The 14,881-nt window shown below is 45.7% G+C and overlaps 1 long non-coding RNA gene across 1 annotated transcript in view; it reads right to left on the reverse strand.

Moving 5' to 3' along the window:
- Nucleotides 1-13,543, reverse strand: part of LOC140106556 (uncharacterized) — a 111,878-nt gene extending 98,335 nt beyond the window's left edge. Inside the window, exon 1 of the long non-coding RNA XR_011850806.1 lies at nucleotides 13,512-13,543. This is a non-coding gene — a long non-coding RNA (uncharacterized lncRNA). The remainder of the gene's footprint in view (nucleotides 1-13,511) is intronic.
- Nucleotides 13,544-14,881: the final 1,338 nt, after the last annotated feature.

Raw genomic sequence — 14,881 nt, forward strand, 5'->3', positions numbered from 1 at the left:
CATGCTTCAATGACCTTAAATTTTTCCAGGTGAAGGCTTGGTGTTTTTACCCCTTGGCAATGTAGCACTCACACATGAAAATTTTCATGGATTCCATTAGAGTATTGTTATTTAGAGCCCTAAATCTTAAAGATTAAACAAATTGCTCAAAAAGCTGCAAATTATACCCTCATTTCAAATCAACCACCTCTAATAGATGTCTAAGAAAACAGGTTGTGCAACATTTTTATAAAAATATTTGCTTTAACCCCTTCCCGCCGATGCCCTTTTTCATCTTTGTGTTTTAATTTTTCACTCCCCACCTTAAAAAATCTATAACTTTTTTTATTTTTCCATGTACAGAGCTGTGTTATGGCTTATTTTCTGCGTAACAGTGATGGTATTTAATATTCCATGGCATGTACTGGGAAGCGGGAAAAAAATCCAAATGCAGAGAAATTGGTGAAAAAACGCATTTTTCACCAAAAAGCGCCATATTCTTGTGGGCTTGGATTTTACGGATTTCACTGTACGCCTCAAATTTCAAGTCTACTTTATTCTTTGGGTCGGTACGATTACGGGGATACCTAATTTGTATAGGTTTTATAATGTTTTCATACATTTACAAAAATTAAAACCTCCTGTACAAAATTTTGCCATATTCTGGCGTTAATAACTTTTTTATACTTTAACCCTAGGTTGCCTGATCAATCCTTCCTATATACTGGCATACTACAGTATGGCAGTATATGAGGATTTTCCTCCTCATTCATTACAATGTGCTCATAGCACATTGTGATGAAAGGGTTAACACGAAGCAGCCCCGGGTCTTCGAAAGACCCAAGGCTGTCATAGCGACGGATCGCTGCTCCCCGGGTAGCGACGAACCTCTGCAAAATGGTGGGGAGAGGATGGTAGGAAGAGGAGCCACACGGAGCATCGGGGAGCACCAGAAGGTGAGTATGTAAGGGGCTGAAGGGTATTTCATCAACATGGGGGCTGGCTACAGGACATTTCATTAAAGGGATATTCCCACGAAGACAATTTTCTTATATGTACTCAGGATAACAAAATAACACTTTCTCTCATTTACTGTTATTAACAGTAATGCAGCATTTCACACATATATATATATATATATATATATATAGCCCAACCAGTCTCTATCAGTCCTGGTGTACACAATTTCAGTTGCGCCTAGACACGATACTGTAACTTCTGACTTAGGGTCGGGCCGCCATCTTGGATTTCTGTGTGAGATTGTGCAGATGAGATTTCTGTCTGTCTCTGCTCTGAGCCTGTAGCCACGCCTCCTGCACGGAGCTTAGAGACACTCACTGATTACTTTCTGCTAGAAGATCGTGAGCAGAGAGAGAGGCTGCTAACTACAGGGAGATCTGATCCAGGGGAAGGGGGAGGCAGGCACATATCTGTGAGATGTAGCAGAGCTCACAGTGTAACAGTGTAAAAGTCTATCAGTCTCTGTGTAATCTCATGCATCTCTGATCAGAAGCCAGATGAAAGTGTATATACACCTTGTACCCTGATAATCTAACCACATTGTCACCCTACAAAACTAGATGGGTCATAATGGGGGTCATTTACTAAGGGCCCGATTCGCATTTTCCCAACGTGTTACCCGAATATTTTACGATTTGCGCCGTTTTCCCCTGAATTGCCCCGGGATTTTGGCGCACGCGATCGGATTGTGGCGCATCGGCGCTGGCATGAACGCGACGGAAATCGGGGGTGCGGCCGAACGAAAACCCGACGGATTCGGAAAAAACGCCGCATTTAAAAAAAAAAAATGTGTCGCTGAGCTTGCACTTACCTTCACTCAGCCCGGTTCGGTGTATTCCAGTGCGTTTCGGGGAACTTCAGCGCAGCAGTGCCACCTGGTGGACGTCGGAGGAAATGCCTTAATAAATCCCGGCCGGACCCGAATCCAGCGCAGAGAACGCGCCGCTGGATCGCGAATGGACCGGGTAAGTAAATCTGCCCCAATGTGTCTGCCTAGAGAGTCCCCGTCCACATCCTGGGATTTTGAACTGTGAAGCCGAGGGAGAGATAGGAGCTAAAAAAGAAATAAAACTGAGTAAAATTGTAAATTAAGGGGGTAAAATGATCTTTATTGTGTTAACATCACTAGGGGATAGAAATGTGAGAATTTTCTTTTGTGGGAAAACCCCTTTAAAGGACATCTACCACCAGGATGAAGGATTGTAAACCAATTACTAGGGGCTCTGCTGCAGGGCGTTTTATTACTATGGGCTCTGCTGCAGGGCATTCTCTTACTGGGGGAGGCTGCTTGGCATTTCATTACTGGGGAGGCTGCTTGAAATTTCATTACTAGGGAGGCTGCTTTGCATCTCATTACTGGGGGAGGCTGCTGGGCATTACATTACCGGGAGGCTGCTAGGCATTTCATTACTAGGGGAGGCTGTGACCAATGCTTTTCCCACCCTCTGCTTATACTTGAGTCAATACGTTTTCCCAGTTATTTGTTGAAAAATAAGGGGCCTCAGCTTCTACTCGGTCGACTTATACTGAGTATACACAGTAAGCTATTTCACGGCTTATTTACAAAGGTGTGTCTGTTGAAAATTGATCGTTTTCTTTCAGTTTTTTCCCATCTTCTTATCACATCCACAAAAACACTAATGGTTTACTGTTTAGAAGGCAAATCACCTAGTTCCCAAGTATAAACAGTGTGAAAAAAAAAAACCTTCAACTCATATGTATGTGTGTATATACACAATGGGGCAGATTTACTTACCCGGTCCATTCGCGATCCAGCGGCGCATTCTCTGCGCTGGATTCGGGTCCGGCTGGGATTTATTAAGGTAGTTCCTCCCCCGTCCACCAGGTGGCGCTGCTGCGCTGAAAAGCATCGGAACGCGCTGGAGTTCACCGGGCCGGGCTGAGTGAAGGTAAGTGCAAGCTCCGCAACAGATTTTTTGCTTTAAATGCGGCGGTTTTTCCGAATCCGTCGGGTTTTCGTTCGGCCACGCCCCCCGATCTCCGTCGCGTGCATGCCAGCGCCGATGCGCCACAATCCGATCGCGTGCGCCAAAATCCCGTGGCAATTCAGGGGAAAACGGCGCAAATCGGAAATATTCGGGTAACACGTCGGGAAAACGTGAATCGGGCCCTTAGTAAATGACCCCCAATGCCTTCTGAAAGTATTTGGCCCCCTTGAACTTTTCTACCTTTTTCCACATTTCAGGCTTCAAACATAAATATTTATAATTGCAATTTTTTTGGTGAAGAATCAACAACAAATGGGACACGACTGTAAAGTGGAACGAAATTTCGTATAAAAAAAAAATAAACTGAAAAGTGGGGTGTGCAATATTATTCGGCCCCCTTAAATTAATAGTGCCACCTTTTTCTGTGATTATAGCTGCAAATTGCTTGGAGTATCAGGTCTTTTGCACATCGAGAGACTGAAATTCTTGCCCATTCTACCTTTGGAAACAGGTCGAGCTCAGTGAGGTTGGATGGAGAGCTTGTGAACAGCAGTTTTCAGCTCTTTCTACAGATTTTCAATTGGATTCAGGTCTAGACTTTGAATTGGCCATTCTAACACCTGGATACGTTTATTTGTGTTGCTTTATATTTGGGATCATTGTCTTGTTGGAAGATAAATCTCCATCCCAGTCTCCAACAGGTTTTCTTCCAGAATAGTCCTGTATCCATCTTCCCATTAATTTTAACCATCTTCCCTGTCCCTGCTGAATGAAAAGCCCAAACCATAATGCTGCCACCACCATGTATGACAGTGGGGATGGTGTGTTCAAGGTGATGAGCTGTGTTGCTCTTATGCCAAACATATCTATATAGCAAAAAAAGTTCGATTTTGGTTTCATCTGACCAGAGCATCTTCTTCCACATGTTTGGTGTCTCTCTGGTGGCTTGTGGCAAACTTTGAACAATGCGACTTTTCTTTGAGAAATGGCTTCTTCTTGCTACTCTTCCATAGGGCAGATTTGCGCCGTGCACAACTGATTGTTGTCCTATGGACAGACTCTCCCACCTCAGCTATAGATCTCTGCAGTTCATCCAATGGGATCATGGGCCTTTTTGGCGGCAACTTTTGTCACTCTTCTCCTTGTATGAGATGAAAGTTTAGGGGGATGACAGGGTCTTGGTAGATTTGCAGTGTTCTGATACTCTTTCCATTTCAATATGATTGTTTTCGCAATGCACTTTAAAGTTTGTGAAATCTTTTTGTATCCAAATCTGGCTTTAACCTTCTCCACAACAGTATCATGGACCACAGTGTGTTCTTGGGTCTTCATAATGCTCTTTGTGCTATAAACAGAACACTGAGACTATCACAGAGCAGGTGTATTTATACGGAGACTTGATTACACACAGGTGGATGTCAGGACCGGGAGTCTGTGGACCCTCTCGACCACCGCGGGAGGTGGTACTAGCCGGTGTTCACTAGAGCCCGCCGCAAAGCGGGATGGACTTGCTGCGGCGGGATTCCCCAGGTCGTTCCACAGGTGCGACTAGCCCGCGGTGGCTGCCAAGGTAGTAATACAGGAGACACCACTCACGTCAGAAATCGCAGGAGCTGGCACACAGGAACGCAGGACCACAGGGACAGACTGGCACACAGGAACGCAGGACCACAGGAACGAACTGGCACACAGGAACGCAGGACCACAGGAACGGACTGGCACACAGGAACGCAGGAATCACAGGAGAGCTTTCTCTTCATGGGAAGACTTGAAGATCCAACAAGGGCAATAGGAAGAGGCTGGAATTTAAATCAGGCGCACTGGCCCTTTAAATCTTAGCGAGCCGGCCTAGGAGACGAGCCGCGGGAGCTGCGGAGGACGCCGATGGAGCCGGGGGAGGTGAGTGCAGCCGGGCACCGGAACATGGAGAGGCACGGGTGCACCCGTGATCCGAGACAGGGATTGCAGGAGCGCCTGTGACAGTACCCCCCCCCCCTTCGGCCTCCCCCTCTTCTTCTTGGTCCCAAGAAACCTCTGGAGGAGAGTCTGATCCAAAATGTTCTCTTCGGGCTCCCAAGATCTCTCCTCGGGCCCGAACCCCTTCCAGTCTACAAGAAAGAACCGCTTACCCCTAATGATCTTCATGTCCAGAACCTCCTTGACTTCATAGACATCTGGGGAATCCGCCTCAGGGCCGGAGGAGGGGATTGCTGGGAGAAGCGGTTCAAGATGACTGGCTTCAGGAGGGAGACATGGAAGGAGTTCGGGATGCGCATAGATGGAGGAAGGCGGAGCTTGTAGGCTACTTGATTGATGCGCTTGATTACCTCAAAGGGACCAAGGAACCGGGGACCAAGTTTGTAACTGGAGGATAACCATACTTTGTCGCCAGGAGAGAAGACAGGAGGAGCTCGACGTTTCTTATCAGCCTGGGTCTTGGTACGGTCCATAGCACATAGAAGAGACTGGCGGGTCTGATCCTAAATAGACTGGAGGGCCTGTACCAATTCCTCTACCACAGGGACATCAGAGGAAGTAGACAACGGGAGAGGGGGGCGAGGAATACGTCCATGGACTACAAAGAACGGAGCCGAGCCAGTAGACTCCGAGTCCAGGGAATTGTAGGAGAACTCAGCCCAAGGTAGCAGGTCAGCCCAGTTGTCCTGACGAGCTGAGACTAAAGTGACGGAGGTAACAGCCCAAAATCTGGTTCACCCTCTCCACTGGACCATTAGACTGTAGGTGGTAGGCAGAGGAAAAGTCAAGGTTGACCTGCAGTTGGTGACATAAAGAACGCCAGAATTTTGATACAAACTGGACTCCTCTATCAGACACGATGTGTAGCGGAAGGCCATGCAACCGGAAAATGTGTCTGAAGAATAAACTGGCAAGCTGTGGAAGACCTGGAAGGGGAACAAAATGGGACATCTTAGAAAACCGGTCCGTCACCACCCAGATAACAGTACTGCCCGAGGAAACGGGCAGATCGGTGACAAAGTCCATAGCCACGTGGGACCACTGGGTATCGGTAACGACAGTAACAGTCCAGCCGGTTTGAGACGGGAGGCTTTGTTGTGGGAACAGGAGGAGCAGGATCCCACAAACTCCTGAACATCTTTGACCAAGTCTGGCCACCAGTAGTAGCGGGCTACAGTGCGTTGCACCCCAGGGTGCCCAGCCACACGAGAAGAATGTCCCCAAGATAAAATCCTCCTCCGGAGAGCAGGTCTGACATACGTCTTGCCGGGAGGTAGCTGCCGAAGATCCACTGGAGCTGCAAGAACAAGCTGATCTGGAGAGATTATGTGTCGAGGAGCTGGTTCTTCTCCGACAACACCTGAAGCCCGGGACAGGGCGTCAGCTTTGACATTCTTGCCTGGGATTCAGGGGCTGAGCTATCTGGAGGTATAACAAGTTTTTGTGTTCAGTGTACACACTCACAGGATGGAGAGCACCTTCCAGAAGATAGCGCCATTCTTCTAGTGCAAGCTTGATGGCTAACAGCTCCCTGTCTCCAATCGAATAATTTCTTTCAGATGAGGAAAAGGTCTTGGAAAAGAAGCCGCATGTAGAAGTTCGGCCCTTAAGCCCTTTCTGGGAGAGCACCGCTCCAGCTCCTACGGAGGATGCATCCACCTCAAGATAAAAAGGCCTAGAGAGGACTCGTGTCGAGGCAAATGCGGACTTCAACTTGGAGAAGGCCTCTTCAGCAGTAGGAGACCAGGCACGTGGATTGGCACCCTTCTTAGTGAGTGCCACGATGGGAGCCACGACAGTGGAGAAGTGGGGAATGAACTGTCTATAATTTGCAAACCCGAGGAATCTCTGTATGGCTCGGAGACCTTCTGGGCGTGGCCATTGAAGAACAGCAGACAGTCTTGCGGGATCCATCTGAAGGCCAATATCGGAAATTATGTAACCCAAGAATGGAAGTCTGTGCTGGTGAAACTGGCATTTCTCCAGTTTGGCGTACAGATGGTTGGCACAAAGTCGACCAAGAACTTGACGTACGTGTCTCTGATGGGATTCAAGGTCTGGAGAGTATACCAAAATGTCATCCAGGTAGACCACGACACACATATAGAGAAGATCCCGGAAAATGTCGTTCACAAATTCTTGAAAAACGGCAGGGGCGTTACACAGTCCGAAGGGCATTACCAAGTATTCAAAATGCCCATCGCGGGTATTCAATGCCGTCTTCCACTCATCACCTTTGCGGATCCGGACGAGATTGTATGCACCCCGAAGATCTAGCTTGGAGAACACCCTGGAACCGCACAGGCGATCAAAAAGTTCCGTAATCAACGGCAGAGGGTAGCGATTTTTAACTGTGATCTTGTTCAGCCCTCAATAGTCTACACAGGGACGTAAGGAGCCGTCTTTCTTGGTGACAAAGAAAAAACCTGCACCAGCCCGAGAGGAGGACTTGCGTGTGAATCCCCTCTGCAGGTTCTCCTTGATGTATTCAGACATGTCAGCCGTCACTGGAACCAAAAGTGGATAGACTCGACCTCTGGGAGGGGTAGTGCCAGGCAGGAGATCCACTGGGCAATCATAGGGACGATGTGGTTGCAAGGTCTCCGCTTGCTTCTTAGAAAAAACGTCAGAAAAGTCCCGGTAACAAGCTGGCAGACCCTCCAGAGAGTTGGAAGACACAGAAGAGGATAAGACCGGAAGTGGAGCAACCATACATCGGGATTGGCATTCAGGACTCCAACGTAGAATCTCACCAGTCTTCCAATTGAGACTCGGGGCATGTAGCTGGAGCCAAGGAAGACCCAGAAGAACAGCTGATGGGGAGCGAGGCAAGACATAGAAGACCAAATCTTCTTGACGTAGGGCTCCAACATTAAGTCGGATAGGTTCCGTGCGGTACCGCACCGGATCGGAAAGAAGCTGTCCGCTTACAGAAGAAATTACGAGAGGAGACTTGAGAGGAACCACCGGAATGTGATGCCGGGAAACGAGAGCGGCATCCACAAAGTTCCCCGCCAAACCGGAATCCAGGAACGCTGAAACCTGCACAGGAGCACCGGCGCCAATACTGAGAAGCACCGGAATAGACGTGGAGAAGCTGAATTCACACTTAGGGACGCCTCTAGCAAAAGCCCTAAGTGCTGCCGTTTCCCGGACGTTGGGGACGCACTGGACAAGTCCCGATGAGATGCTTGGGACTGGCACAGTATAGACAAAGGCGTTCTTGGAAACATCTGGATCATTCCCCAGGTGTAAGTCTAGCTCTATCAACCTGCATAGGTTCACCAGCAGACTGAGTAATGGGAGGCTGGAATGGCTTCTGGAAAACCTGAGCCAACCGTGGCGGACGTGGGAGCCGGACTAGAGATCGCTTGTGCCGCAATTCAACTCTTTCCAAAAACCTCACATCAATCCGGGTGGCCAAGGTGATAAGACCACTCAGAGTAGTCGAAAAATCACGCGCAGCCAAAGCATCCTTAATCCGTGAGGACAGGCCTTTCTTAAAGGTTGCACATAAGGCCGCCTCGTTCCAACTGAGTTCAGATGCCAGAGTGCAGAACTGGACAGCGTATTCACCCACGGTGGAGTCTCCTTGGCATAGGTTCAGTAATGCTGTTTCCGCAGATGAGGCTCGTGCTGGCTCCTCAAACACGGACCAGAACTCTGCCAGGAAGTTGGTAAGGGTGGCCGTAACTGGATCGTTCCTGTCCCACAAAGGAGTAGCCCAGGCCAGGGCCTTCCCGGTGAGGAGGCTGATGATGAAGGCCACCTTGGAACGTTCGCTGACCAACTGAGATGACATTAGTTCAATATGCAGCGAGCACAAGGTGATGAATCCTCTGCACTGTTTGGGATCGCCATCATATTTGTTAGGCATAGAGAGACTCATCCTAGGCTGCGACTGCTGGGCGACAACACTGGAAAGTTCAGCCAGTAACTGATGTGGCTCCTTGACGGGGTCCATGGCTGGATCTTACTGTCAGGACCGGGAGTCTGTGGACCCTCTGGACCACTGCGGGAGATGGTACTAGCCGACCTGGGACTGGAGTCTAAGTGGAAAGCCGGTGTTCACCAGAGCCCGCCGCAAAGTGGGATGGACTTGCTGCAGCGGGATTCCACCAGGTCGTTCCACAGGTGCGACTAGCCCGCGGTAGCTGCCAAGGTAGTAATACAGGAGACACCACTCACGTCAGAAATCGCAGGAGCTGGCACACAGGAACGATGGACCACAGGGCCAGACTGGCACTCAGGAACGCAGGACCACAGGAACGGAATCTTAGTGAGCCGGCGCGCGCGCGCCGAGCCGCGGGAGCTGCGGAGGACGCCGCTGGAGCCGGGGGAGGTGAGTGCAGCCATGCACCGGAACATGGAGAGGCACGGGTGCACCCGCAATCCGAGACAGGGATCGCGGGGGCACCCGTGACAGTGGATTATATTTATCATCATCAGTCATTTAGGACTGAACTTCTGGAGTAAATTTGCTGCATTGAAAGTAAAGTGGCCAAATAATATTGCACGCCCAACTTTTCAGTTTATTTTTTTTTTTTACAAAAGTTTAATTGTTCCAATTCACTTCACAATTGTGTCCCACTTGTTAATTCTTCACCCAAAAATTACAATTTTATATCTTTATGTTTTAAGCCTGAAATGTGGCAAAAGGAAGAAAAGTTCCAAAGGGGGACGAATATTTTTGCAAGGCACTGTATATGTAACATACAGTGGAAACAAAAAGTATTCAGACCCCATTAAAATTTTTACTCGTTTCCTTGCAGCCAATTGGTAAGATCAAAAAAGTTCTTTTTGTTGCTCATTAATGTATACTCTGCATCTTAAATGTAGATATTTTTGCTAATTTATTAAACAAGAAAAACTGAAATATCACATAGTCATAAGTATTCAGACCCTTTCCTCAGTATTGAGTAGAAGCAGCTTTTGCGCTAGTACAGCCATGAGTCTTCTTGGGAATGATGTAACAAGTTTTTCACATCTGGATTTGGGAACCCTCAGCCATTCTTCCTTTCCAGTTCCCTCAGATTGGATGGGTAATGTTGGTGGAAGCCATTTTCAAGTCTCTCAGAGATGCTGAACTGGGTTTAGGGCTGGGCCAGTCAAGAATACTGTTGGCTGACTCTGTCGTAAGGCCCTGACTGGTGGAGGGCTGCAGTGATAGTTGACTTTGTGGAATTTTCTCCAATCTCCTTGTTGCACCTCTGGAGCTCAGCCTCAGTGTTCTTGCGGTTCTTCTTTACCTCTCTCACCAAGGCTCTTCTCCCACAATTGTTTAGTTTAGCTGGACGGCCAGGTCTAGGAAAAGTTACAGTCATCCCAAACTTCTTCCATTTAAAGATTATGGAGGCCACATTTCTAACCTTGGCCAGATCTGTGCCTTGCCACAATTCTGTCTCTGAGTTCCTTGGGCAGTTCCTTAAACCTCATGATTCTCATGTGCTCTGACATGCACTGGGAGGTCTCATATAGACAGCTGGACTGAATTCTTACTGTATGACCGTGTGATATTTACATTTTTTTTATTTAATAAATAAGTAAAATTTAAGAACTACATTTCTGTTTTTTCTGTCACGATGGGGTGCAGAGTGTACATTAATGAGCAAAAATACTTTTTTGATCTTACATTAATGAGCAAAAGACCTTACAAATTGGCTGCAATGAAACAAAGAGTGAAATATGTTAATGGGTCTGAATACTTTCCATACCCACTGTATGTATACAAAATGCGGAAGTACAGTATTGCTTTAAATCTTGTTTTAGATGTAAATTAGGATTTCTGTGGAAAATGCCATCAGAGACAAAATGTCTTGGAGACATAAAGAGATAAAGCCTGAGTCATGTGGATTACCAAATATCCTTCTGTTGTCTGACGCTGTCTAATACACGTATCCTTAGATATTCTAGATGATAATGACTGCTGAAATGTAACCTAATTCCACAAGGAATGCATTTTAGTACCTCAACCATGCAGATAAGGATCAGGAACTGTACCACTTGCTTTGAAACTGATTTCTATGTTAGATCCACCCAATAAAAGTATCAACCAATAAAAGGATTGCAAGTTTTTGTTTTGATTAATTAAAACCAGGTAACTAAATTGATGACTTTTTTTCTTACAATTGTAGATGATTTTCTTTTCCATGATTATGTTGCAAGTCCAAGCAGCAGGATTTAGTTGATGAAATTTACATTAGGCTTGTGGCTACAGACGCCAATGCTGTGAAGAGTTTCCTATGTGTGCTCTGTGCAGATAGGAGGTGTAAAGAAGCTGTGATATCATCTATTGTTCATGGTGGAGGCAATGGTTGCGTTATCTTCTTTTGTAATGCTATCAGTCTTGTCTCTGATGTAAATGAGGTGAGTGTTGCACAGAATTCAGCCAACCATTCAGACCACAAACTAAAGAAGATCCAATAATATAACACCCAGCAGGTGGGGACTGACTGCAAACTGGTTTGACTTTGGTCTTCACCTATGGGTATTGTTTCAGTGGCCTTCTGGTTTTCCCCGGGGGAATCTGGTTGGAATAGTTAAGTGTACAGGCTAAGGAACAGCTTGTGAACAGATCCATTTCCACCGAACAGCCAATCCAGCAAATTGACAGTACTAGCCATGACTGTGAATGGTCCGGGGGGGGTACCCCTGGTCAATCATTGCCATGGCTAGTTGCTAGAGGTATCAATCTGGGATGCAGGATACACCCAAACCTCGAACTGAAACTTCATCTCTATTTGTGACACGCAGCACAGATTAATAGTATGGAAACAGGTCTTAAGAGAGTGCAAATGCAGAAAAGCATTTTAACATGACATGGAAATCTTTTCGATAAGGCAAGGCTTGAGTCTACTAAAACACCAGCATGCCATGAAGCAATGGACTCATCTCCAGCAGCATCAGCAACATGCACAGTGTACAGATCAAGAATGGTATACCTAGCTTCACAGCTCAACAGACAGTTTGCCAGGATGAATTCAATGAAATCTACCATCAAAATCCATCATGATAAACCAGGGACAATTACACATAGATCCAGGCACCGTGACTGTGGTATCTTCTTAAATTTATTATCCATGGCCTCCTTCCTTTTAAAATCTACTTTACAATTATGGTAATGAGCCAGAAGGTCTCCAGGGGTGTTACCAGAGCCCCTATATGATGCTGCCTCACAGGCTATTACACTGTGCAGTAACACTTCTCCCCTCCCACTGTGAGACATTACATCAAGCAGAGGGAGGGGAAAGTGCTGAGGGAGCAGAAGGAGGGAAAGACACTGTAACAGCCTGTGAAGCCGGAGCATGAAGGGGCTCTGGTATGGGACTGACAGAAATAAGTACTTGTCTTAACTTATCTTTGTAATTTAACTAAACCATAACCATTCAATTAATGGTAATGCACATGGATTTCAGGACCCCGTCCCATGATCACTGGGTTGAATAAGTACCAATGGATAGTGGACAGGTACCGTCTATATTTAATGGAAGACCAAAATAGCCATTCTTACAGGCAATAATTACTTTATTCAGTTCGACTGGATATTGTTCATCTTTTAGCAGGGTGAGACCAAACAGTCAAAAAAACAAACCTGTTTACAGCTGGTTGTGTATTTGCAGTCAGCTTGTGATCATCCATGTCCTCTAACATTCTCATTGTGCAAATTACAAGTTTTATAACTTTCCCATATCTACAGGGTAGGGGAAGACAATGGGGCTTATTTACTAAGGGTCCCGCGGACCGCACTTTAGTCGGATATTCCGATATTTTCGGATTTGCGCGGCTGGGACAGGCATTTAGAAGGGGTTTTTGGTGCACGCAATCGGATTTTGGCGCAACAGCGCCAGGTTTCATGCGACCCAAATCAAGGGGCGGGCCGTTGGACGATCCAACTGATTCGGACTGAGCATGGGATTTAACTTCAAAATTGTGTCGCATACAATGCACTTACATGCACCGGGAGGAAGATGGTGAACTCTGGTGGACCTGATCGGGGAAGCGACGCATTTTGGAAATCGGGTGCACAATCTTATTGAATCGCGGCACAGTGCATTGTCGTCGGACAATGCACTTTCAGGAAATCCCCCGGACCGGGTAAGTAAATGTGCCCATATGTGATTGATGATCCAATTGCTGGAATTCCCAACAATCAATGATGGACTAGCAGGTTGTGAGCATGCGTGCTGCCTCTCCATTCAATACTATAGGAGTGTTGATAATTCCAAGCACTGCTCTCATTGACCATTATAGTGTCATAAAAAAGCAATGTGCTGCATTTTCTCCCATAGAAGTAAATGGAGCAGCAAAAGACAAGCTTGACCTGACACTCCTATGTTCAGTAAAAACTGAACCCTGGTTTCATGATGAGTGGGGGTCCCAGCGATCAGACCCCAATCAAGAAACAAGATAAATTGGTACCTCCCCTCTAATTACTTACTGTGACATTTTTGGCAAACTTGCAACATTTATGTGAACAGTATAAAGTTTAAACACATAACAATAGGTGATCTGGGAGTCCTGGGAAGAATAAACAGAAATGTGACATGAATAATTAAACAATACTGTGCTGTATGTGCAGTCACTTACCAATGCTTCAGTGGAGTATATTCTGCATATTCTACAAGGTGTACAAATTATTTCATTAGTATTATTTACATGTATCAATACATTGCACTTTAACATCCAGACACTAACATCTTACAAAGAAATGTATTATGTAAAAATATAAATTATAGTGTGCTGGTCTAACTATTGACTTTAGGGGGAAAAAAGCACATACCAAATATACTGCATTGTTGCTTCAGCTTTTCTCTCTGTGAAATGGAAGGAATATTTGGATTTGCACAGTATTGCAAAAGTAGTAGTATGGTTACTATAAGGTGGTATAAATGATTTGCACAGTATTGCAGGTTACTTTATAGAAGGCATTGGTTGTGTCTATTAAAGGAAATTTACCGTCAAAATGATAAACCAGGGGCACTTACTCATAGATCCAGGCACCATGACTGTGGTAATCTTCTTATAATTTTAGCCATTGTGTCCTTCCTTCTAAAAGCAACTTTTATAATTATGCTAATGAACCTGAGGGACTACCCTAGCCCTTCTGTGATCTGCCTCCCTGATCTCCCCCAGCACTTGTGCATTGAGCAGGGAATATGACCCTCATACGTTCCATATTTTAAGAACTCAACATGCCTGTGTGAAGGGGGCCTAATGGATGTTGTCCATGGGCCTCTTTACAAAAACAAACATTTTCCTGAAAGGTTTCTTAAAAAAATGTATTCACTATTTCTGATACAGTGTAGACTGCTCTGACCTCATCATGACGAGACAGTTTAGTGCTGCTGTTCTGGCTTTAATTTTGCAGTTTTTGTTTATAACTGGATGAATAACTGACCAATTTTTTTCCCATTGATTTCAATGGACTTGCAATGGTGTCCATTAGTATTGGCTTTTTTTTAACTACATTTTTTTCCTTTTTATCTATTTATTTTCCCGTTTTAAAATCTTCCATTAGACCTTCAGTTATTTGAAGGTATAGTAGGAATAATAAAAACAGATGGCTATAAAATAATGAAAAATAGATACAAACTGAAACCCAGGCATTTGTTTTTTTAAACGGATCCGTTAAGGTCATAAGTATAAAAAAAAAAACTGATACTTTGCTTTAAATATATCTGTCCAGACATCTGGTTAAATTACAAATTTAAATTCTTTAAAAAACGTTTTTGCAAACGACATGTGAGGGGGAGATTAATTATGTCTTCTCCGCCAAAAGTTCCGAGGCGTGAACACCCGGCCTGCCGGATTTACCACAGTCTCTGACGGTAAACCTGGATGTGGGTGACGTTTACCATATCAACTACAGGTGATCCCCGACGGCCGAGCGAAAACCCGACGGATTCGGAAAAACCGCCGCATTTAAAAAAAGAAATGTGTCGCTTGGGACGCGCTTA

This window comes from Engystomops pustulosus, chromosome 11 (assembly GCF_040894005.1).
Source record: "Engystomops pustulosus chromosome 11, aEngPut4.maternal, whole genome shotgun sequence".
Classification (NCBI taxonomy): domain Eukaryota; kingdom Metazoa; phylum Chordata; class Amphibia; order Anura; family Leptodactylidae; genus Engystomops; species Engystomops pustulosus.